This window comes from Mytilus californianus, unplaced genomic scaffold (genome assembly GCF_021869535.1).
Source record: "Mytilus californianus isolate M0D057914Y unplaced genomic scaffold, xbMytCali1.0.p SCAF_3, whole genome shotgun sequence".
NCBI lineage: Eukaryota > Metazoa > Mollusca > Bivalvia > Mytilida > Mytilidae > Mytilus > Mytilus californianus.
The window spans coordinates 89,152,666-89,176,802 of record NW_026262679.1 but is presented as its reverse complement, the minus strand read 5'-3'; the positions used below and the strand labels follow the sequence as shown (position 1 = coordinate 89,176,802).

At 32.5% G+C, this 24,137-nt stretch overlaps 1 long non-coding RNA gene across 1 annotated transcript; it reads left to right on the top strand.

The window, feature by feature from the left end:
* Positions 1–374: 374 nt before the first annotated feature.
* LOC127735344 (uncharacterized) lies at positions 375–19,753 on the top strand. The gene is made up of 4 exons (XR_007998320.1): positions 375–682; positions 2,266–2,384; positions 7,668–7,842; positions 12,650–19,753. It is a non-coding gene; the product is annotated as an uncharacterized LOC127735344 (long non-coding RNA).
* The last annotated feature ends 4,384 nt before the right edge of the window (positions 19,754–24,137 follow it).

Here is a 24,137-nt window from a genome sequence, read left to right as displayed (position 1 = left end):
TATGGTTATTTCAGCGGGTAAAAAGTAAATATAGCAATTATATTAATCAAGTCAGAAAAATTCATTTTCGTTAACAAAAATGCAATATTCATGCATATCTGTAAGATGGCGCTTCTTATTAATGTTCATTTGGATACTCAATTTTACAATGTCTATGAACTTTTACTGTTTTACCTGACCATACCGATTTTGTATTTATATAGATCTATCATAAGCTTTAATGTTTTGGTGTTTGAGCCGTCACCACAGGAAGGTAAATCCAAAAAAGCGCTTCTGACGCAGCAAATTTATAAACAGTCAATTTCATTGTCTTAATATTGGACAGTATTTTAAAAGCAATTGAACTGTAAAAAGTCATTTTCTTTTGTAGTTGTATGGAATCCCGTTACACCAATGGAATTTGGAACGGATGTTAAGCTTGTTTGCAATATTCCATGCTGCGTACAAAATACAGCCGTAGGTCAGGCATCTTGGGATATATTTATAAATAATGAGTCAACTAATATAGCTGCCAATTCACACTCTAGATATCCATCTAAGTATTCGCTGTTGATTTGGGAAGACAAGTGTACACTTGTGATAAAAAACTTCAGTCCGTCGGATGTGAATATTGATTATACATGCACCTACAACTTAAGAAGTTACAGTAAAAAACTCAGCCTCAACGAAGACGACTTTGAACGTATGTATGCTTATGGTATGAGTGATTATGAACTCCAGGTGCGAATTCTGGGTAATTTTTGTAAGCCAGACTGTTTGCATTAGGAACACAAATCTGGTCAACTTTCTTTTCATTTTATAATTTGCCGTAAACGAAATAATATGGAGTAAATGCTTTTCATATAAAGATACAATTAGATCCGTAAAAAATGTTGTTGGAATTTTTCTAAGGACGTTAAAAGACTCTTTCCTTAAGATTCTCATTTTAATCTAAACAATAAGATAAATAATCTTTTGAAATAGTTTGCCTATGTTACAGTGATGTTAATCATATAAAAATAAGGAGATGTGGTATGATTGCCAATGAGACAACTATCCACAAAATTTAAATGAAGTGGATGTAAGCAATTATAGGCAACCGTACGGCCTTCAACAATGAGAAAAACCCATACCGTATGGTCGGCTATAAAAGGCCCCGACATGAAAAATATAGGAAGCAATTCAATTGAGAAAACTAACGGCTTTATAACAAACATATGCTGTTTTTAAAACTTATCAAGAACACAACAGATATAAAATAAAAAAAACTCATCAAAGATTCCAGGCTCATGATTTATATAAAACTAAGGAGATGCATGTCTCGTGTCAATGAGACAATCATTCATCAGATATATCCAAAAGAAGTTGAAAGTACGCAAGGCACTTTATCTTCACAAATTTGATCACTCGTTTCGAATCGACATGAAGGCAAAATCAATAAAGAATTTGAAGAGCACTAAAAAATAAACCCTTAATTTTGTATGACAGACAATCATGACAGCGGTTCTACTTGCCCTTTATATTTAATGAACACATCTCCTTAACATTAAACAACAAATACATGCATAAAACTTTTATATTGTATGTATACGGACTTTGTGTTAAGGATGCGGTCCTAACACAAAAACTGCCCCAACAGAAGTATGAGGAAGAACGACTGAATTCGACAGTTGTTTTCCATTCGGTTGATGTGTTTGAGCTTTTGATTCTGCCATTTGTTAAAGGACTTTCCGTTTTGAATTTTCCTTGGATTTCGGTAATTTTGTTATTTTATCTTGTACATAATTTTTACGGTCACCATAACGAATTGGTTAACCGGATCAATATGTCGGTGTGTCAACTGTTTTCGCAGTCTTAGATCTTTAGATACCAATAAAGTCGTCTAATCTGTAATTTTACTGATTTTGTCCTATTTCCGATTGTGACATTTTGACTGTATGTGAACTCACATGACGGATGATGCATGCAGAGTAGGAAATGCTAATACTGTGTTGCCAGGATGTCACAGAAGCAGGGGTTCGAAAAGAAGAAAACATTTTTGATTACACAAATTTGCAGATCTAATGTTGTTGGGTTAAATTTGAGACGAATTATACATAATCTATGGTGTTAGCCCTGTATAACCACGGGTTATCCGATGGAGAATGTCTGTCGTAAAGTTGTCACATGTTTAGACGTATACTAGAAATTAAAGTTTGACAACATGAAAAATATTTCTATCGAAGATTAGTAAACCTAACTCAAATGGTGAGGTCCAACTGAACTGTGATTTTGTTTAATTTTCAGTTCAACCAAAGGAAGACATTGAAAGGCTAGTCCGTGACAAAGTAGACAGAAATTCATACATTATTGAAGTAAACTTTACAAATGTGTATCCAAAACCTAAATGCTTTGTTCTATATAAGGTAAGTTCAATTATGATATATTGGTAATCAAAATACTCAATATGTAGAGAGAACGATAGAAATTAACAAATTTAAAATACGTAAATAGTGTAAAAAATTATGGGATCTGTTCTGTTTGATTGAAATGCCAAAAAAACGCATGTTACACTGTAATAATGAACCGAAAAAGTTATGTTTATCAATGAGAAAAAAATACGTGTACTAGAGAAAAATACACGGATTCGATCATGCTGCTTCCCTTTATTAATTATGACATAAGGTCGGCCATTTATGATAAGATCTTGCTTTTGAACAATATCGCTAATGGCATTGGTCCTATTTAAAACCTTCAAAAACATTTAAGAAATATCATTCAAGAAAAAGTAAGTACATGATAATTTTTACATTTTTATCATTTCTGAACAACAAAATTTCATTTTCTTACTATCGTTTCAAACATACAAAACCTCTCAAATAATGCCATTCCGTGTACTTTCCTGAGTTTGAGATTCATTAACTATAAGCGATATTGTATTGGATAATTTGAAGCAGATTGAAACACTTTTTCTATGAAAACTACAACTTGCTTAAAACCCCGGAAAAAGGAAATATTTTAATAGCCTTAAAGTTTTTTGGTAATTTGCCGGTTTTATTTAACAGAAAGACTGCACAGAATGGATAATAATGTATATAGCTTTATGTGACTTAGGATAAGTTCATTTGTGCATAAAAGGAAATCAATAGAAAAATCAACCATAGAAAAATAGAAGAATATGACAAAAGCTAAATGTATGAATAAAAATTATTATGAATAACCGCAAAAGACATACAAAAATAAATTCCCACAGAAAAACCCTAATCTATCGGCCTTTTATTGCCGACTATACGGTACGGATTTTTCTCATAGTTGAAGGCCGCACGGTTGCCTTTAATTGCTTACATCCACTTCATTTGAACTTTGGTGGGTAGTTGTCTCATTGGCAATCATACCACATCTCCTTGTTTTTATAAAGAAACGAATAAAAAAACCAAACGTTTTTACTTTTTGTATTTGATTGTGCGCTTTGTTGTTGTTCCAACTGGATCACACCAGTATGGTGACATTTTCTACGAACAGGCAACAGTAAATAATCATACATTTCTACAACTATATGTTGATGCAACCTACACATCTTGGACTACTTTAACCAAAGTATATCCAACTTTAACTTAGGGGTTTCTCGTCTTAATTTGAGCATAGATATTATATCTATGATTTGAGTATGTTTTCAATTGAGTTGGAGTAAATTCTAAATTTTCTCATATTTTTTTATACAAAAACAGGGATATTCTAGTTGCTATTATGCTACACTAGCCGGGTTATTTTAAACTTAATTGCGGCAATATTTTGCGGTCGTATAATGGTATGACGTTGTCGTCGTCGTTATCGTCGTCCGAAGACATTTGGTTTCCAGACAATAACTAGAGTATACGTATATCGATCTCTATGAAATTGTACTACAAGGTTCCATTCCACAAAAGGAAGGTTGAGATTAAAATTTTGGGTTATTGTCCTAACTGTTTATGAACCAGGGGCCAAAAAGTGTTAAAAACAAGCATTTGTCTTGTTTCGGGACAATTACTTGTGTATAAGTGTATGGATCTCTATGAAATTATACCACATGGTTTCATACATTAAAAGGTAGGTTGGGATACATTTTGGGGTCTATGGCCCAAACTGTTTAGGAATAAGGGGCCAATAAACAAGGACAATAACTTGAATATAAGTCTATGGATCTCTATGAAATTGCAGAAGGGTCCATACCAAAAATGGAAGGTTGGGATTGATTTTGGAGGTTATGGCCCTAACCGTTTGGGAAACGTGGAAAAAAAACAAATATTTTTCTAACACTTTATATAAATCGCTTATTTCTTGACCAATACCAATGGGGATTTATTCTCAGTCTTGAATTCTTGGGGTTCTTTAATATGCTGAATCTAACTGTGTATATAGATTTTGGATTTTGTGTCCCGTTTTTAAATTGGTCCACATTGAGGTCCAAAGGGTCCAAATTTAATTTTGTTCGATTTCATCAAAAATTGAATTCTTGGGGTTCTTTGATATGCTGAATCTAATCGTCTATTTAAATTTTTGATTTTGGACCCGGTTTTCCAATTTGTCCACATTAAGGTCCAAAGGATCCAAAATTAAACTTAGTTTGATTTTAACAAAAATTCAATTCTTGTGGTTCTTTGATATGCTGAATCTAAACATGTATTCAGATTTTTGATTTTTGGCCCAGTTATCAAGTTAGTCTAAATCGGGGTCCAAAGGGTCCAAAATTAAACCTGTTTGTTTGATTTCATCAAAAATTGAATTCTTGGGGTTCTTTGATGTGCTGAATCCAAACACATATTTAGATTTTGGATATTGGACCATAATAGGTAAATGTCATATTTTAAATTTTTAAGTTCTTAGACCATATTCATTATAGGATTAAACGCTTTTTTAAAGGAATTTATTGGTGTACAAACTCGACCAATTCACTCACAAACAAATAAAAGTCCGAAGGACTTTTATGATATGTTTGTGTGACTTGGTCCAGTTTATACACCAATAAATTTCTTTAAAAATGCGTTTAATCCTTAGAATTCTTTAAATTGGGGATAAGGAATTTAATTTCCCTACTCGTAACCTCTATCACACCTAAATTGTATATGTGTGTCATTGAATTGGCCTAGCGCATGAATATATTTTTTGTTTAACGCAAAAAAAAAAAGTAATACATGGAATTTGCTAACTGATAAAAAATAAACTACAAAAATATCTTATCATTAAAATGAATGTTTTGTGTTTATTATTTTCTTTAAGGAATGACTGTAATATTTTTTCTGTCTATGAAGAAATAACATAAAAAATGTGGTGCACACTGAATAACCCGCGTAGCGGGTTATTTTAAAGTGTGCACCACATTTTTTTAATGTTATTTCGAATAGACAGAACAAATATTACAGTCATTCCTTATAATTTAATTCTTAATTCCATTTTAAACCGGAGTAAATCATGAAAAAACGTTGACGACGTCACGGTCACATGACTAAATTATGTATATGAGCTGATAAACAAAAACACCGTCAGCCAATCAGAAGACGCGTTAATCCAAAATTAAATTATTTAACGATGAACGCGAAGTGAAAATAAATTTTTCAACGTCGCCGCCATCTTGTTTACATTGGTTACAAAAAGTAGTTTTGTCAACGTCGTCTATAGAAAAATAAACAACGTCAAGGGCCACTACCAAAAGCCCTATCGACCAATCGTATAAACGCATTCCCTAATATGCAAATCATATAAGAATTATTCGTTATCAGAAACCTATGCTATGTCAAATATTTAATCACAATCCAAATTCAGAGCTGTATTGCGCAATTAATAGAAATTGTAAGTAGATTCATAGTGTACTTGGATATGCTGAATGGATATTGGACCATAATAGGTAAAAGTCCAATTTCAATTTTTTTAGTTCTTTGACCACATTCATTCTGTGTCAGAAACTTATGCTGTGTCAAATATTTAATCACAATCCAAATTCAGAGCTATATAAAACTTGAATGTAGTGTCCATACTTGCCCCAACTTTTCAGAGTTCGACCTATGCGGTCGTATCAAGCTGCGCCCGTCGGAGTATTTTATTGTATATGTATATAAATAATACTTTTTCAGTGTCACACCATTGAACTATTCATAATAACCAAAACATACGGTACACATTAATGAGTTTAACAGTATTTATTTTTTTTAAATCAAAATCGGAACTGAAATAAGTTGTTGACCTCTGACAGTAGTTTGTGCAAATGAACTAAACTTAATTAAAAAAACTTGTTTAAGCGTGCCATTTACACATTTTCTAATGTGTGCAGTTATCTTCATTTGTAGGTTGATCATTAAAATTGTTCACAGTTTCTCTAAATCTATTGTTGTTCTAAAGAATAATGGCTCAAAACACACAAAAAAAAAAAAAAAAATGGTGCAAAGCCTTTTTGAAGGGCAATAACTCTTATAAAGAGTTGACTGATTATTTCGGAAAGATGAATTATTATAAATCTTGTCCTTCTGGTAATTTTTTATTTATAAAAAGTTTCTGCCTGTCGATAAAAGTTTCCAAGTTAAAAGTTAACAAACTGAAAAATTTGCGTAATATATATTTTAGGGATAACTCCAAATTGTGTAATCCAATTTCCTGAAAATTTCAGGGTAGATGGATATTAACCTAGTGATCAGTTTAGTACTCAATTAACTTAGAATATACTTGAAACGTATTTTTTGACAAATCTAAAAAAATTTGCAAAAAAAAGTTTTTTCTACCGACATCCAAAGGTCGTCTAAGCAAGCATCAGCACAACTGTTTGAATTTAGGTTTTCAATGCGCACTAACTTTCTAATTGATTTAACCTCCCAACTGTTTTGTCTTCTATCGACGAGATTTTACTGTCAGTTAAGCTCTAATTATCTAAATTTTGAGGCAAAAGCCAAAAACTGTAGTTTTACTTCTATTTTACCTATTTATGGCGGTATTGTTTTTCATCTGATCGTAAAAAATACGAATCCTTTGAACCTTTGAACAGGATATCCCATACATTAAAACTGTCATGTTTCAAAACATATACTTACATTTTAAAAAAAGCATATTTACAAAATTAAACTATTGTGTTTGGCTGAAATCACTCGTCCCAGTCCAGAAATAGTTAATTGCCTTAACGTAACACATTACCAGCCTATAAAATGTCAAATTGTGGGAACATATTGATTCTGTCATATTCATAACATATATCTACTATGTGACTATTAAGATGATGATGAGGCTGGTTTTTAACGACTTTGACTACACGTGAGGGTCTGCACGGTCGGTAATGCATAATTAATAGTCTTCTGTATTGTAACAACAAAATTGTCCTTATCTGATTACATATTATTCTTTTTACTTAAGCTCTTCGGATGAGCTGGTTGTTTTTTTCTTCAATATATATGAAATATCCTTCCCTATAGACAGATATGATGATATTCCTTCCTTGAGAGTTGAAGTGATCTTATTACGTTTGTTGTTAAATTTGGATATTTAAAAAAAAAAAATACCAAAAAATACACGCCAGACGCGCGCATCATTCACAAAAGACTCATCAGTGACGCTCCCGAACCAAAAAAGGTAATAGACCAAATTAAGTACGAAGTTGAAGAGCATTGATGACCCACTTTTTTGAAAGGTTTGCCCAAATACAGCTATGGTAAATACAGCTGTTGTATAAAACTTGTTTATTTACTTAACAGGGACAGGATTTGACATCTAATATCGTGTCAAAAACTAGTATCTCAGGATTTTTTTACACATCATACCAGACAATTATCATCAACGATGTGAAGGATGGCAATGTCCGGATGTCCTGCACGATAGGAAAATCAACATATAAAATAAAAGATAAGGAATTCAAGTTAGATGACAAAGGTAAGAAGAAACTAAGGAAAATTATATGATTTAGTATGTTCTAATCTTTGATTCTCCAGCACAGTTTGTGATGCTTTAATGTATGAAATGAGTAACAGCGATATTCTTGTTACTACATTTAAAGACGCTCAATTCGTGATAAGTGAAGGCAAGTGTAATTTACCGATGTTCAAATCTCGTCAATCGATTGGGGAAGAGGCTTATCAAGGCAACAGACAGAAACTGAGGGAATGGCATAAACTTCAAACGGAGCGAGACCTGGTATGTCGATAGGGTAAGCGTCTTCTGCTATGTATAAAATACCCGCCGTGCGAATGTCACAATCGGGAATAGGAAACAATCTGTAAAATTACAGCTGGGACGACTATACTGGTATCTTGAGATACAAGACCGCATGTCACTTGTGAGTTGAGACAACAACACGTAGTATCGGTCCAAGTTAGGAAAGTTCATCATTGTCTGTTCGGCCTGCAGTTGATCATCTCAACAAAACACCCTTTATTATCTCCTTAGTGAAATAAGATAATCTTTGTAACCTATTATGTCAGATAGTACTAGGTTTAATTTAGAGTTATTCAAGCTGTATGTTTAACCTAAATACAGGTTCTGACAGGTATATGTTGTTGCTGTGTTTTAATAATGCATCTAAGAGTTCACACAAGCCATAAATCTAACGCTTTGTTGAAACGAATTGAAAAAAAACTAAGCACATGATTTGATTGTTTTGTTTCTTTTAATTATGTCATGAATGATTAACTACAGTCACCGTTAATACTAATAGCATCTTTTAATAATTACATGACATGTCCATTCACAAATATACTTGCGGTCAGGTTGCTGTAAAATTATTCTCATGCACGCCGAAAACAATATAATCACGTATAATTTAATTTTGGATGTAACGCGTCTTCTGATTGGCTGATGTTGTTTTGTTTATCAGCTCATAGACATAATTTTGTCATGTGACCGTGACGTCATCAACGTTTTTTCATGGTTAACTCCGGTTTAAGGTAGATGGGGTGTCTAAATTATAATCCATAGAATTTTTTAATAATTTGCCAAAATGTAGTTTATATCATGCTTTTAAAAAAAAAATAATAAAAAGAATGGGTCACGGGGCTTATTTTCACGCTACAGGTTGTGCAAAATTGATAGATTTTGTATAGATTATGCATGGAAAACCCAATTTTCTGCCATAAAACGAAAACTACACCATCGAATTTTGAAATAAAATATGAGAAGATAGCTCTAATATTGTGCTTTCAGATGAGAAAAAGAAAAAATGGGGTCACGGGACCCGTTTTCTTGCTACATAATAAAATAGGTAAATTCCTAACACATTCTATTGTAAAAGTAACTTTATCTGAATTATCTGCCCTAACATTTGAGTTGCCTCCCCTTATATGGTAAAGTTGGAAAAAATTGAATCAAACAAAAAGTATTCTGTTTTTTGTAAAATACAACTATAAATATGATAAAACATGTCATTTTCTATATTGAAATGAAAATTCTTACACATGCATTACCTACTACTCTCAAAATTTTCACATTTTCTTAAAGATCTAGACCGATTGTTTTCTGGTATTTCAAAATCCAAAATGGAGGAAGACACCCTATCTACCTTAAAATGGAATTTAGAATTAAATTATAAGAAATGACTGTAATATTTTTTCTTTCTATTCGAAATAACATAAAAAATGTGGTGCACACTTTAAAATAACCCACTACGCGGGTTATTCAGTGTGCACCACATTTTTGATGCTATTTCTTCATAGACAGAAAAAATATTACAGTCATTCCTTAAAGAAACGGCAAAAGTATAAAAATCTAATGCCTTATAGTTTAGTTAAAACGTATTTTATTCTCGAAATAATACAAGAAAAAAGGATCAGACACAAGTTGTACAACTTAGAATTGTCTTCTCCATTACTCAAATATAATTACTTTTTATACGACCGTAAAATTTTTGCGTCCGTATCATGCTATGGTGATGTTTGCATCGTCGTCCGAATACATTTGTCGTCCGAAGGCATTTTGGTTCACAGACAATAACTTGAGTATAAGTGTATGGATCTCTATGAAATTTTAACACAAGGTTCCATTCCACTGGGAATTGGGATTGATTTTAGGGGTTATGGTCGCTTCAGGTTAAAGTTTTTGGTCAAGGTAGTTTTTGATGAAGTTGAAGTCCAATCAACTTGAAACTTAGTACAGATGTTCCCTATGATATGATCTTTCTAATTTGAATGCCAAATTAGAATTTTGACCCCAATTTCACGGTCCACTGAACATAGAAAATGATAGTGCGAGTGGAGCATCCGTGTACTGTGGAGACACATTCTTGTTTAATCTGTATTTCATTATCCCACATCAACTCTCGTTACCTGAAAAAAATACACATACACTACTTTCTTTTATCTCACCACAAAACCATCATCATACTAAATTTTTAGGAGATTGCCAAAAGACAACATGCATATATTATGTACAATTGTAAAGTTTTGAAATCATAAAATGAGAAATATCACTTAATATTTTGGATGGAAAACTATTCACAGTGTACAGTATTTTAGTCTTCCAAAAATGCTCTGGTGTTAAAATTACGCAGAGATATTCCTGATTGCCAAGTAGAATACATGAAATGATCTCGCCTAATTTTGAAAACAGTCTGTATATGAAATTTTAGTAAGTGAAGACGTTTGCAATTCAAAAGTGCATGTCCTCACATATTTGCTATTAAATTTTCTTGAATTGACTATTTGTAGACCAATTTTTGGCTCACCTGGCCCAAAGTTGGCCATGTGAGCTAATGCCATCACTCGGCGTCCGTCGTCGTCCGTCGTCTGTCGTTGTCGTCTGTTGTCGTCGTCGTAAACTATTTCAAGAATCTTCTCCTCTGAAACTACTGGTCCAAATACCTTCAAACTTAAACTGAAAGAAAGAATGTTCCTGAGGGTATTTAGTTTATGAATTGTATACGATTTTTTGATCCATCAACAAAAATGGCCGCCATGGCTAAAAATAGAACATAGGGGTCAAATACAGTTTTTGACTTATATCTCAAAAACTAAACCATTTAGAGCAAATCTGACGAGGGGGAAATGTTCAATAGGTCAAGATCTATCAGTCCTGAAATTTTCAAACGAACCGAACAACCCGTTGTTGGGTTGCTGCCACTAAATTGGTAATTTTAAGGAAATTTTGCAGTTTTTGGTTATTATCTTGAATATTATTGAAGATAAAGATAAACTGTAAACAGCAAAAATGTTCAGCAAAGTAAGATCTACAAAAAAGTTATTATGACCAAAATTGTCAATTGAGTTATTGCCCTTTAAAGACAATTTTACACAATTTGTTCATCATGTTTGCTTACATTTAAAAATCTTCTCCTCTGAAACTATTAGACCTAATACCTCTAAACTTTAACTGAATGTTCCTTATGGTAAATGGTTTATAAATTGTATCCGAAGTTTTGATCCATTAACAAACATAGCCACCATGACTAAAAATAGAACATAGGGGTCAAATGCAGTTTTTGGCTTTTATCTCAAAAACTATAACAGTTAGAGCAAAAGTGGCGGAGTTCAAGTGATGAATAAGTCAAGATCTATCTGCTATGAAATTTTCATGCAATACTCACAGAATGCTTGTTAATATTATAATAGATAGAGAGAGAGTGTAAACGGCAAAAATGTTCAGCTAAATAGAAACTAGAAAAAGTCAAATGATCAAAATAGTCAATTGACTCCTTAAGGAGTTATTGCCCTTGAAACGTTTATTTTTTACATTTTTCGTGCAAGTCTATTACTTTTCCAATAATCTTCTTCTCTGAAACTACTGGGCCAAATACTCCCAAACTTTAACTGAATGTTTCTTATGGTATCTAGTTTATAAATTGTATCCGAAGTTTTGATCCATAATTACACATGGCCGCCATAGCTAAAAATAGAACATAGGGGACAAAAGCAGTTTTTGGCTTATATCTCAAAAACTACAGCAGTTAGAGCAAAAGTGAAAGGGAGTTAAAGTGATAAATGGGTCATAATCTATCTGTTATGAAATTTTCAGACAAGTTCGACAACCCATTGTTGGGTTACTGTTGGATATAGTTTATTTTTATTAAATTTTACTGTTTTTGGTTATTTTAATATTATAATAGATAGAGAGAAAGAATAAATGGCAATAAATGTTCAGCTAAGTAAGATCTACAAAAAAGTCATATGATCAAAATAGTCAATTGACCCCTTTAGGAGTTATTGCCCTTAAAATGTTTTTTTTACATTTTTTGTGAAAGTCTAATTACTTTTTTAAAAATCTTCTTCTCTGAAACTACTTGGCCAAATACTTTAAAAATTTAAGCGAATGTTCCTTAGGGTATTTAGTTTATAGATTGTATTCGTGAATTTGATCCATTCAAAAACATGGCGGCAGTTTCTAAAAATAGAACAGAGGGGTCAAATGAAGGTTTTGGCTTTCATCTGAAAAACTAAAGCAGTAAGAGCAAAACTGACATAGGTGAAAGTGTTAAACAGATTAAGATCTACCTGTCAAGTAATCTTCAGACCAAAAGGACAGCTTATTGTTGGGTTACTGTCCAGAAATAGTTATTTTTTTGGAGATTTTACAGTTTTGGGTTATGTGTTATCTTTAATATTATTATAGAAAGAGAGAAAGTGTAAATGACAAAATTGTTCAGCAAAGTAAGATCTACAAATAAGTCAAATGCCTGAAACTAAAATTACAGGTGAGCGAAATCAGGCTCTCATGAGCCTCTTGTGATATATATCAAACACTTTATCATTTTCAGATAATTCTGATTTATCATCAATAAAGGAAATACTTTATGTTGTATTTTATTTGGTATTGGTATTGGTAACTGTCGTTATCATTTGCTTGATAAAGAATTGCATGAACATTACATGGAATCATTCCAGGGGATTATGTGCGTTCGTTTTGATATACTTATATTTAAGTCCATTTCGACGGGCGCCATCAGTTGAAAACATGGAACAAAGAATGGAAACTAAACAACCTCTTTTGTCTAAGATCTCAACAACAGCAGACAAGAAAGAGACAACGAACCTTACACGACAAACTTTGTAGATTAAAACAAAAACACAAAGTCTTGTAATTTTGCATGATGGTCCTTTAATATAGACGTTTCTCAGTTATAATTTATAGTACAGTCACCAGGGGGCACTAGAGATTTGTCATGTATAAATGCTGTTCAGCACAGAGCTATCCAATGTTTTTATGGGTCTTTGTAAATATACGCTAATGACGCCGTTAATGGGGATATGGGTTGGATACCTCCATGTGTTCAGCAGTGGGGATGTGGTTTCAAACACTGGTCTAGACGTTATATCATGTCTACAGATAGAGTGAATTATAAAGTGTATCGATGGGCTTTTAGAATTGCTATTGTTAAAAAGAAAAACTTGTGTAACAGAATTATGACAAAATTTAGAGAGTGCTATTTAGAATTATGTACTGATTTAGAGAACTTATAAATTGTTTAAAGATGTTTTTGAAAGAGAGATGTATATGAGTAAAAACATTTCTAGTCGATACCAAAGTGCATTAATTGCTAAATTTAGGTGTTGTGTCGCTCCGCTGGGAATAGAAATAGGTCGTTGTGAAAACGAGCTGTAAACCAAAAAGTTTGCTTTTTATGTAATAATCAGATTGAAGATGAGAAACATGATTTATTAATCTGTCCTTAGTATGCATATTTGCGTAAAAATTTATTTTATAAAGTTAAAAGAATCAATGTTGATTTTAATATTTTATCTGATGATGATAAGTTTATATATCTTTTTTGAAAATTCTGATTGTTATGATATGGTTGTCATGACTTGCTTTGATATTTTAAGCAGAAAAATAGTATTTTCTATGCTTTATTGATAGTTATGTTTTTACAGAACTGAAATGTAGGTTAAATATATAGTTGTGATTTATTGAAATGTCTATACTGTCTGACAATTCTTTATATAATGCCATTTGTATCTTAACCTATAAAATTTCTGTTTTATACAATGTATATATTATTATGGTTGTGTATTATATGAATGTCAAGTGATGAGACTTTACACAATTTTCACGTCCGAGGTCGATATACTTCTTTAGGTTGATATATCCTCGTATCGACCTCATACAAAGGCTACAATTGTTATATTATTATTCCCAATAAGCCAGAAGTAGAGTACCAATTCATTGTATTTGGTGTTTCGATTGTGTCAGATATTCTAAAAATAACCGTGCAATATCTCTTTTCTATCTGCTGTTTTCAGTCTACCTTTGAAAAAATAGTATACAATTATAGCCTTTGTATGAGGTCGATACGAGGTTATATCTAAGAGAAGCATATTGACTGAGGACGAAGTCCGAGGTCGATATGCTTCTCTGGGTCGATATAACATCGTATTGACCTCAACCAAAGGCTACAATTGTTATATTATTAATCAACAACTAAAGCATGAACAATGTAAAATTGGGGATTTCTAGTATCTATTCTTAGTAACATGCTGTATGCCCTGTGCAATATGCTGTTTTTGACCTACGCAAAGCTAAACACAATAGTATTGGCGTGCAAACTGAGCAAATACAAATGTACATGTGATCAAGTTTTAACGAATCACAAATCCTTAAAAATATTCGATTAATGATATTTTAACATATGACTCTTTCTTAACGAATCAAATTAGTTAGAATATATATACACAATAATAATATTAATAAAATATTAAATCTGAATCTGTAAAGACGACATCTGATATGCATTTCAGGGTAGGTAAAAATGTTGCAAACTAATAAAGTCTTATCAAAACTGATCAAAAACTGTGTTTACAACTTTAAATAATTTAGGGGCATTAATCTGAAATGGATTGACTGACTGAATGCTGTTTGCTGTAAGTAACAAGTAATTCATGAATATTCAGGATAATACAGTTATTCAGTAAGTTGGGATTACAAAGTACATGTAGAACTTACTATCTTAGATACAATAATGTAACCTTGTGTCCGCCACTTCTTCAAGCTGTTTGAATGAAGCGGCTTAGCTACTGCATCCAGGTTGATCGAATTGAAAGGCGGAAATTTAGACTACCACTTCAAAAAGAGGATATTCTGTTGCAGACACTGTTCCTTCATATATACAGGACATATATACAGACCCGTGAAAGAGTTGTTGTGGTTGCAAGAGTTTTTCAGCGTGTAGATTAGCGTGAAAAACGTCCCCACCAGAGTTATCAGATTTTATGCCCTTCCCCCTTTTTACAGGATTCGGATTTGTATTTATAAATCCCTAAGAGCCAAACGGACGGCATTCCTTAGCACGGGGTTAGCGTTTACAGCCTGATGAGACAAACCCAGATGATCAGTTTTACATACACCCAGACCACCATTGGCGTTATTCTAGAATGGAAATTAGAATTCTATGGTAATTAGTAATGTTTTCAATCAATAATGTTTTACACCAAAGGAGACATACGTAATCATAAGAAAACGTTATATAGAGAATATCATATGGCTTTTTCAATATCACATCCGTATCAACCCGAGACACCAATATAATCCCAAGAGCTCTGCTCGAGGGATTATATTGGTTGAGGGTTGATACGGTGTGTGATATTGAAAAAGCCATATCATATACATATAGATTCTACCACTGCATCGAGTGTGATACGATATTTATCCACTCGAGACAGTTAAATTTTCAAATTTAAAACGCGAGGCTCTCCGAGCGTTTTAAATATTTAAAATTTAACTGTCGAGAGTGGATAAATATCGTATTACACGAGATTTGGTGGTGGAATCTGTTTCTCTAATGATTTTCAAACAATATGCAGGCAAACTTATTCCTTCTTTTTGAATGATCTGCAAAAAGATGTGTTCTTTCTATGTGACGTCATCAGGCATGGTCGCCTTTTTTCATGCCGTCACACTAGGAAATTCAGAGGAAAGCAAGAAAATTCGACGTCATAATCGTATTTTAACCAATGAAGAACTGAGATCAAACGAACCACACGTTGATTTAATTTTTTTTTATACAATGGGTGCAGAAAGAGATAAATTGACGAAGAATTAGAGAAACTTTATTATATACATATACCACACGTAGATGTTTTTATGTGACATGACGTCATACAGATAATAAGTTTTAAAATGACGTCATGCAGATTATAGGTTTGACATGACGTCATACAGATTACGGGTTTGATAAAGCCGTTGTAACAGTGACTGCAATCGATGACGTGACGTCATACAGATTAAAGGTGTGATAAAGCCTTTGCAACCGTGCTGATATGGACATCATCACGGGTGGCTGATACAGCATGCTTGCCAATGATTGTATTAAACATACAATTTATATGTATTTACTACTAAGTATATAATAAAAAAAATTATTTAAGGTGGTACATAACACTACAGGGAGATAACTCTATAAAAATCAGCTGAACGTTTTTAAAATCAGTTAATATCGTTCTTGGCCTTTAAAGGTATAAATAGAAACGTAAATTATCTTATGAATAAAGAAATAAAAAGATGTAGTATGATTGCTAATAAGACAACTCTCCACCAGAGACCAAATGACATAGAAGTTAACAACTATAGGTCACCGTACGGCCTTCAATAATGAACAAAACTCATACCGCAAAGTTAGCTATAAAAGGCCACGAAATGACAAATGTCAAAAAATTCAAACGAGAAAACTAACGGTCTTTATGTACAAAATAATGAACTAAAAACAAATATGATATAGAGCAACAAACGACAACCACTAAATTACAGGCTCCTGACTTGGGACAGGCACATACAGAATGTGGCGGGGTTAAACATGTTTCCAGGCGCCAGACCCTCCCCTTAACCTGGGACAGTGATGTAACAGCACACTTTATCGCCTAAACGTACATAAATGTTTTTTTTTTTTTTTTTAAATTAACCGCTTCAATCATCTCATACCTTTAGTAAGTAGATCTAGCATAATTACCTTTCCAGACTAACAGACGAAGAAAGAGGCGACAACACAAAGCCCATAATAAATTAAGCCAAAAGGACTTTCATCTTCCACGACAACTGTTTTCCTCCACTTTTGATATCGAAACAACATGTAGATATACTTAGTGAACTAGATAATTATAATAAAAAAAAAGAATTTCAAACATTTCTGGAAAAAACGCCCCGTCTCATCGTATAGTAATTCCTATACATTTTTTGTATTTGTTATTTCTATTGTTATATTTGTAGCCTGGCGTTGTAAGTGGAGTTCCGTGAATCATTAATTTTATTGTTCTGAATATGGATTTTAATTTGTTGCAGGATTTTCAACAGTCATTCTACTATTGCTGGTCATATCACATTCGTATTTCCATCGACTCAATATAGCTTATAAATTTAGTCTGATAGGTATTATATGTAACACATAGCTGAGAGGGTGACAGAGTTGATTTCTACACCGAGATAACATTGTCAACCGAGGCAAAGCCAAAGGGCAACAGTCTGCTCTATTACCTTCTTAGCTATGTGTTAATTATTTTCTATTACTGAATGCTCTGTTATTGTTGAGGGGTTCATGTCTATATATTGGCGAGTTTTGGAAGCTTCTATGGGCCATTCAGATACCCTCAGAAACAAGATTCTCGGAAGTCTCGAAAATTTTCAATCATTTATATAGGTAGTTATCTATGTCTTTTATACGGTCCCTTTATGGATAGGCTACCACGTAACATTGTATATTTAAACAATCAAAGTTCATTTGTAGATTGGAAAGTTAAAAAGTAAAGACTAGACTGCAGTAAAAACATCAATTATATATTCCAGCCTATTTGCCTTTTGACAATACAAATTCGTTTTTATGTGAACGTTTATTAAATATCAAGTATTGTGATAACGCAATTATATATTTTTTGTTTTGAGACAGTCCCTGTACGCGTTGAGTGTAGCATTTAATACAACGTGCTATTGTCCGTTTTGACAATGCACCTGCAATACTTGTACTGACAATACGTTATGTCCAAGAATGATTTATCGCGTGATATTTTGTATATCCATCATAGCCTGAGAAAATGTTGGAAAGCAAAAAGAAACGGTGTTACTGTTAAAAATATTTAGTTTAGGTCGGAAACACAGTGGTCACAAAGCAGAAAGATAATTAAAGAAAATGATATCTCTGTCAAAAATATTTATTTTCATTAATAGATAATAACAGACCAAGGGAATATTCATTAAAACTATTAAGTTCAAACTGAAACCAAACTTATCATTAATAGAATATAATTATGTCCCATGGGTTTACACAATGAATACATTTATGAGAATTGTATGCAACATAAGAGCACCATTTTAAATCCTTGCATCTCAAACAAAAAAAAAAAACCGTAATTGATATTTTAAAATAACCTTATAATTACTACATTAATTATTTGATACCGTTTTAGTTTTGGTTTTAAAAGTCTCTGCTTATATTTTGTATAGCAATATATTCGGAAAGTTAGACTTGAAGAAGAGATTGATTTGATAAAAAATGTCCATCAGTAAATACTTGTCTGACGTTTGTGTGGCGTGGTCAATTACAAAATAGTAATAATAATTATTTTATTATAGTGTCACATATTGATTGACAAAATATTTACATATCACAGTATTCAATAAAACAATCAATACCCAGTCATAAATTTGATTTATGAGACACTTAACACATGCTATGTACATATCAATATAGTTTCACAGTAAAATTCATAAAATTATCATCAAAAAAGTTTAAACATGTTTATTCATTTAAAACCATTTATATTTTGAGCAAAAAAATAAATAAAAATCTGAAATGAATGTTGTTTAAAAAGTAACAGTACCCGAGAAGGGTTGCTTATACTATTTTGATGTACATGGGAGTGCCCATGTTGTTGATTGATTGATTGATTGATTGATTGTTGGTTGCTTAACGTCCAGTGGTGCTGTTGATTGACAGTGTTGGTCATTCAATGGTGATACGGTCACATAGAAGTGAAAATTGCAGCTAATTAGTGCTGATTTTCGTAATATGATTGCCCAGAGATAACGATAAGATGATTATAATTGACGCTTTTAATTATTTTATCATTTCGTTTACGCTTGGATTAACGGTCATAATTCATGATAGACCTTACCATAATGTATTTGAATAGATTAATGATTGTCAAACTTGTGTTATATATTTTTATGATTTTTGTTTAGTGCCTCTTTTGTAGTTATACATATCAAGAGTTTGAAGTTGAAAGGATAACTGTTAATTTACTTTTAAGACTAATCTTTTTTGCAAGTTTTCCACAACTATTCACGACGTAAATTGATAAATTACATAGTATAGCAATTATCATTATTTTTATTTTCTTAGTTTAGATTTTTTTAAGTAGTTTTAGTATAAGAAAAAAGTTTATTTTTTAATGTTCACATTGCCTCCCCTTATTATTTTACTTATGTAATAACTTTTGATCTAATTTTTTAATTCGAGTGAAAACGAATTTTGTTTAGCGGGGAGTGATGTGGCGTGGTCAATTACATCAAAGATTTGATGTTAATCAGTTTAATCATCTTTCTCTTGATTAATGTGACAGTTTATACGGTACACGGGTTGCACAGTACAGTTGCAATAACATTTAGAATTTTATCAAAATACTGTAAGACTATAAAGCAATGTTTAATCTAATTTAAGAACAGATGTTTATAGCACGATCTTGCGAGAAACTTTATGTATTGGTCAGTTGTCATATAGACGAGAATGAAGTCAGTTGTAATATAGATGAGAATGAAGTAACAAGTTAAATTGGAAATTATATTGTGAACCTATATATTTATATCATACATGTACTGCTATATGAATATCTATACGAATAAACATGTGAACATTAAACGGACTTCGTTACTAGTATATAGACAGTAGTGAGCTTATGGTGATTCTGAAAAATGCAATAGCTAGTTCCCTATGTTAACGGGCAAATATGGATAAATTGATCCCGGATACGTACATCCGAAATAATGACATAGTTCCAAAACATACAGAATAAAGACCCGTTACATTTGTGTTATATTTTAATTGATAGTATATTTCAAATTTTCGTAAGAGATTTATTAACAGAATGTATGTTAATCAAATTTCAATTCATTTTTGGTTTTTTAACTCTTTGAGGAGTCCGAAGGTGGCCTGTTGCAAGCAAAACTTCCTTTCCCTATCCAATGTACCCTCATTTTCCAGTGGCAGTTCAAATTTCCCCGACCTTCATCCCGGACGGCCTCTTATTACAGGACGTACATATTGCATTTATTGTTAATTTATTTTCGTCCCAAACATGCATGAAATATTTGCCACTGGACGTTAAGCAACCAATAAATCTAAATCTTTGCAATATGGTGCGATTTTTTTGAAAATTGTATGCATTGTGTTGACGAGCTATCCTACACACGTCTTGGTTCATTTACATTACCGTTCACACGACTCAACTAAATAGGATTTGATTTGAAATCCGATTTGATATCAATATTGGTTTGCGTTTACACAAATTCTGGATTAAATGGCTACTACAACACACCCGCGAAATCGCGGGTATTTAGAGCTTGGTTGAAAGTATGTAAACTGTTTTAGGATGAATTTTTGTAAAAGATTTTATGTCTGGAGAATTTCAGAAAAGGTATCAAACTGAGTCATAGGCACTTGGAGACAGGACAATTATTTTAAGCCCTCTCCCTTTTTTCCAAAGTCCGTTATTTTTTGCTCTCTGTTTAATTCCATGATTTTCGCGTTTCTGTATACTATGAACATACATATAATATAAATAAAGTGTATTTGCTATTAACTATCAATTCTAAGTTTCTTCTCCACGGCGATCACTGCTATATTATATAGAGAGTCTCTATATATTATAGGATTATAATCATAGTATACATGCAGAATAACGCGAAAATAATTGTCCTGTCCCCGAGCGAACAATTAAAAATTTCTTGCACGTTGATCTTTTTATCGATTTCAAGAAACACGGTGAATAACGAGCCTTTTTCACGGCTGCACGTGAAATAAAAAGTGGCAAAACACGTTGCACGAAAATAACCCTTTATCCCTTCTTTTAAAGTTTAAAATCGGAAGTCTTGGGTATGACTTAAAAGTCGGTCTGATGACGGAAACCATTTTCCCGTTGCCTTTTTCTTCGTTTTTTTCCCAAAATAACCCAAACTGAATAATCATAAGAATGGATGACAAATGCGACTATGCATGGCACCTATAGGACACAGAGACATGATGATTATATTATTGGGGAAGGAAGAGAAGCGACACACAAAATGAGGTCTTCTCGTTTAATAGTATAGATGAATCCGGGGTCAAGCCACTTGAGGTAGGTAGTCTGACCTCCGAATTCGACTAACATTAGATTTGAGCCTAGAATAAATATACGTGATGACGCAAATAGATATAAGAAGATACGGTATGAGTGCCAATGAGACAACTCTCCATACAAGCCAAAATTTATAAACGTAAATCATTATAGGTCAAAGTACGGTCTTCAACACGGAGCCTTGGATCACACCGAACAGCAAGCTATAAAAAGGCACCAAAAATTACTAGTGTAAAACCATTCAAACGGAAAAACCAACGGTCTAATCTATATAAAAAACGAGAAACGAGAAATACTTATGAACCACATCAACAGACGACAACTACTGAACATCAGATTCCAGACTTAGGACAGGTGCAAACAATTGCAGATGTATATTTTAATCCAGAATATCAGTGCATATGCTTTCCATTTACTATTTCTTGCGCAAGAAAACCACGTGCATGCATAAATTCTATGTGAATTTTCGCATTTCCTATCTAAATTCAGGACACGGCAGTAACAGCTTGACAAGTGACTTTGATGCATGGTCATCATTAAGGTATTCTGACCTCTAGTTATTTCTCTTTTCTTTTTCTTTTTTTTTAGTGACTATCCTATATATATTATAAACTTTGAAGTTTTCGAAATACTAAGGATGTTCTACCCCATGAATAGAGTACCTTAGTCGTATTTGGCAAAACCTTTGGAATTTCGGGTCTTTTAACATTTATGATTTGAGCGACACTGATGAGTCTTGTGTAGGCTCACGCGCGTGATTGGTGTACACAATTTTAATCCTGGTATTTATCACGATTTTATTGACTTTTCATAAAACTTCTGAAAACAAGATATTCTTCAAAACTAAGTTTTTCCTTTCGAATATTTGGATTGATTTAAGTTACTTCAGAAAATTCTTAAAATTTGAGAAGTTCACAGAGACTAAAATAATAGTCAGTATACAAGAGGTCCTAAGCTGTTGTGTTACTCTCAAGAAAATTAATACGCCGGACACCTTACACTTCAAATGGAAATTGGAATTTCCATCTCTCTATACCACCTTTAACCGTGATGAGTACAGAGAGCTTCAATAATAAGTAAAAGAATAATTGAAGGCATTCAGGAAAGAAAATATGAATATATGAATGATAAAACAAATGCATTCAGATTATATAGCAAACTGAGTGCTGAAATTCATATTGCGATTGGTCTGTGCAATTTGCCTAAGACATCCGATTGCAGAAACTGGGACATGCAATATGATAAGGACTTTATATATTAAACGCGAAGAAAATATGATTTACACTCCCAAGTAAAAAATAAAATAGTCAAGCCTTAAAAGGTAAATTCAAATGTTAGGTGTATATACTTTTCTATTTACAACTAAAATCCAACGGTTCTTTTAATTGACTTTAGCAAGGAATTGTATATTTAAACATAGCCAGAAATTAGTAGTACTTTTGCTAATTAATATTCATAATATGTAAATGAGAATTGTACTACGTGATAATAGTTTGAACTGGACTGGCTTGATATCATTAAAATCTTTAAAACACGGATATTATAAGTTGCCCGTCACAGAGTCCTTGTTAATAATCACTCTGATATTTCCGTAAAGTTGTCAGGCGGTCAAAATCAAAACAATGAACGCGAATTTAGTGAATTTTTCGTGTTTTCGTGAGTTTATTCTTCTTAAAATAAGGGCATTTTAACTTTACGTGGGAACCTAGAGTTCAACGACTACACATACAATGTTTTGACTTGCTTATTCTTTGGACATTCAAGTTTCAAGTTTCATCCCCGCAACCTGTTTTTGTAATGACCTTGTTAGCCAATTTTCAACACGAAGTTTGCAAATTTGACGTTTCAGCCATTTTAGCCTGTATTTTATACTGCAATGTTAAAAGCCTCTCGCTTCGATTTTTAAAATAGCTCAGGAACCTTGATTTTTGCAACGACAGTCATTATGTTTCGTTTAAATGGTGTATATTGTTGTGTATATTTATTTTCTGTCCCCGCAACCTGTCTATCACTTAAATTAAAGTTAAAACAGACATTTTTTTTCAAAATTCCCTATCATTTTAATAGAATTTCCATGACCCGTATCTGATTTCTTTAGTATAAAATTCAAATAAGCAAAGTGGCGTTGATTTCTGGATATGATATACAATTCCTTGACTTTAGCAAGAATCTACACACAATTACATATTTTCAAAAAATGTGTTTTAACATCATCATTACCTTATTCTTGTAATCAGCGATCTCGGGTTCATGTATTGCTTTTCTTTTTTTTAAAGAAAGCAACTTGTTTTTTATTTTGAATTTGTGGTAATAATTATTTATGTACTACATAACAACCATCCGCGTTTAATAAAGCGCACAAATGATCAAGCGTCTCCGTGAAGAGTAAACGAATACAAGTAATACCTTTTCTAAAAAGCTAGCCGTCTTTACCTGATGAAAGTGGAAAATGTTTTCACTTTGTAGTTTAATTCATCCAGAATAGCCTTGTATATAAATTGTAGTGGATTCCAAAACTTATAAAAGGCTTATACAATTTTTTTTAGATTTACCAATATCTTTTTTTGGGGAATGTATTAACACTGGAAACGGAGGGGTAATGTCTTCTGCGTTTGTAGCAAACTTTTGAAAATATTTTTTTTATTTTCAGTTTTTTCTATTAGATGGACTTAGTTTTTTACAGAAATATTTACAGACAGTCTGGTATTAAACTTTTTTTGACATATTCAAACCTTCAGGGATTGTTATGGAACTTGGACATAAGCTAATCTTCAAGATCAAGAAAAAGCATCTAAAGAAAAAGTTTGAGTCTTTTTTAAATTCTTTATACTGATAAATGGGCTTACTTTTTAAGTCAACATTACACGTTCAATGACACTGATAGCAGCAATCGCAGGCGAGACATAGGGTTCCGCGGAACCCCTTACGATTTTT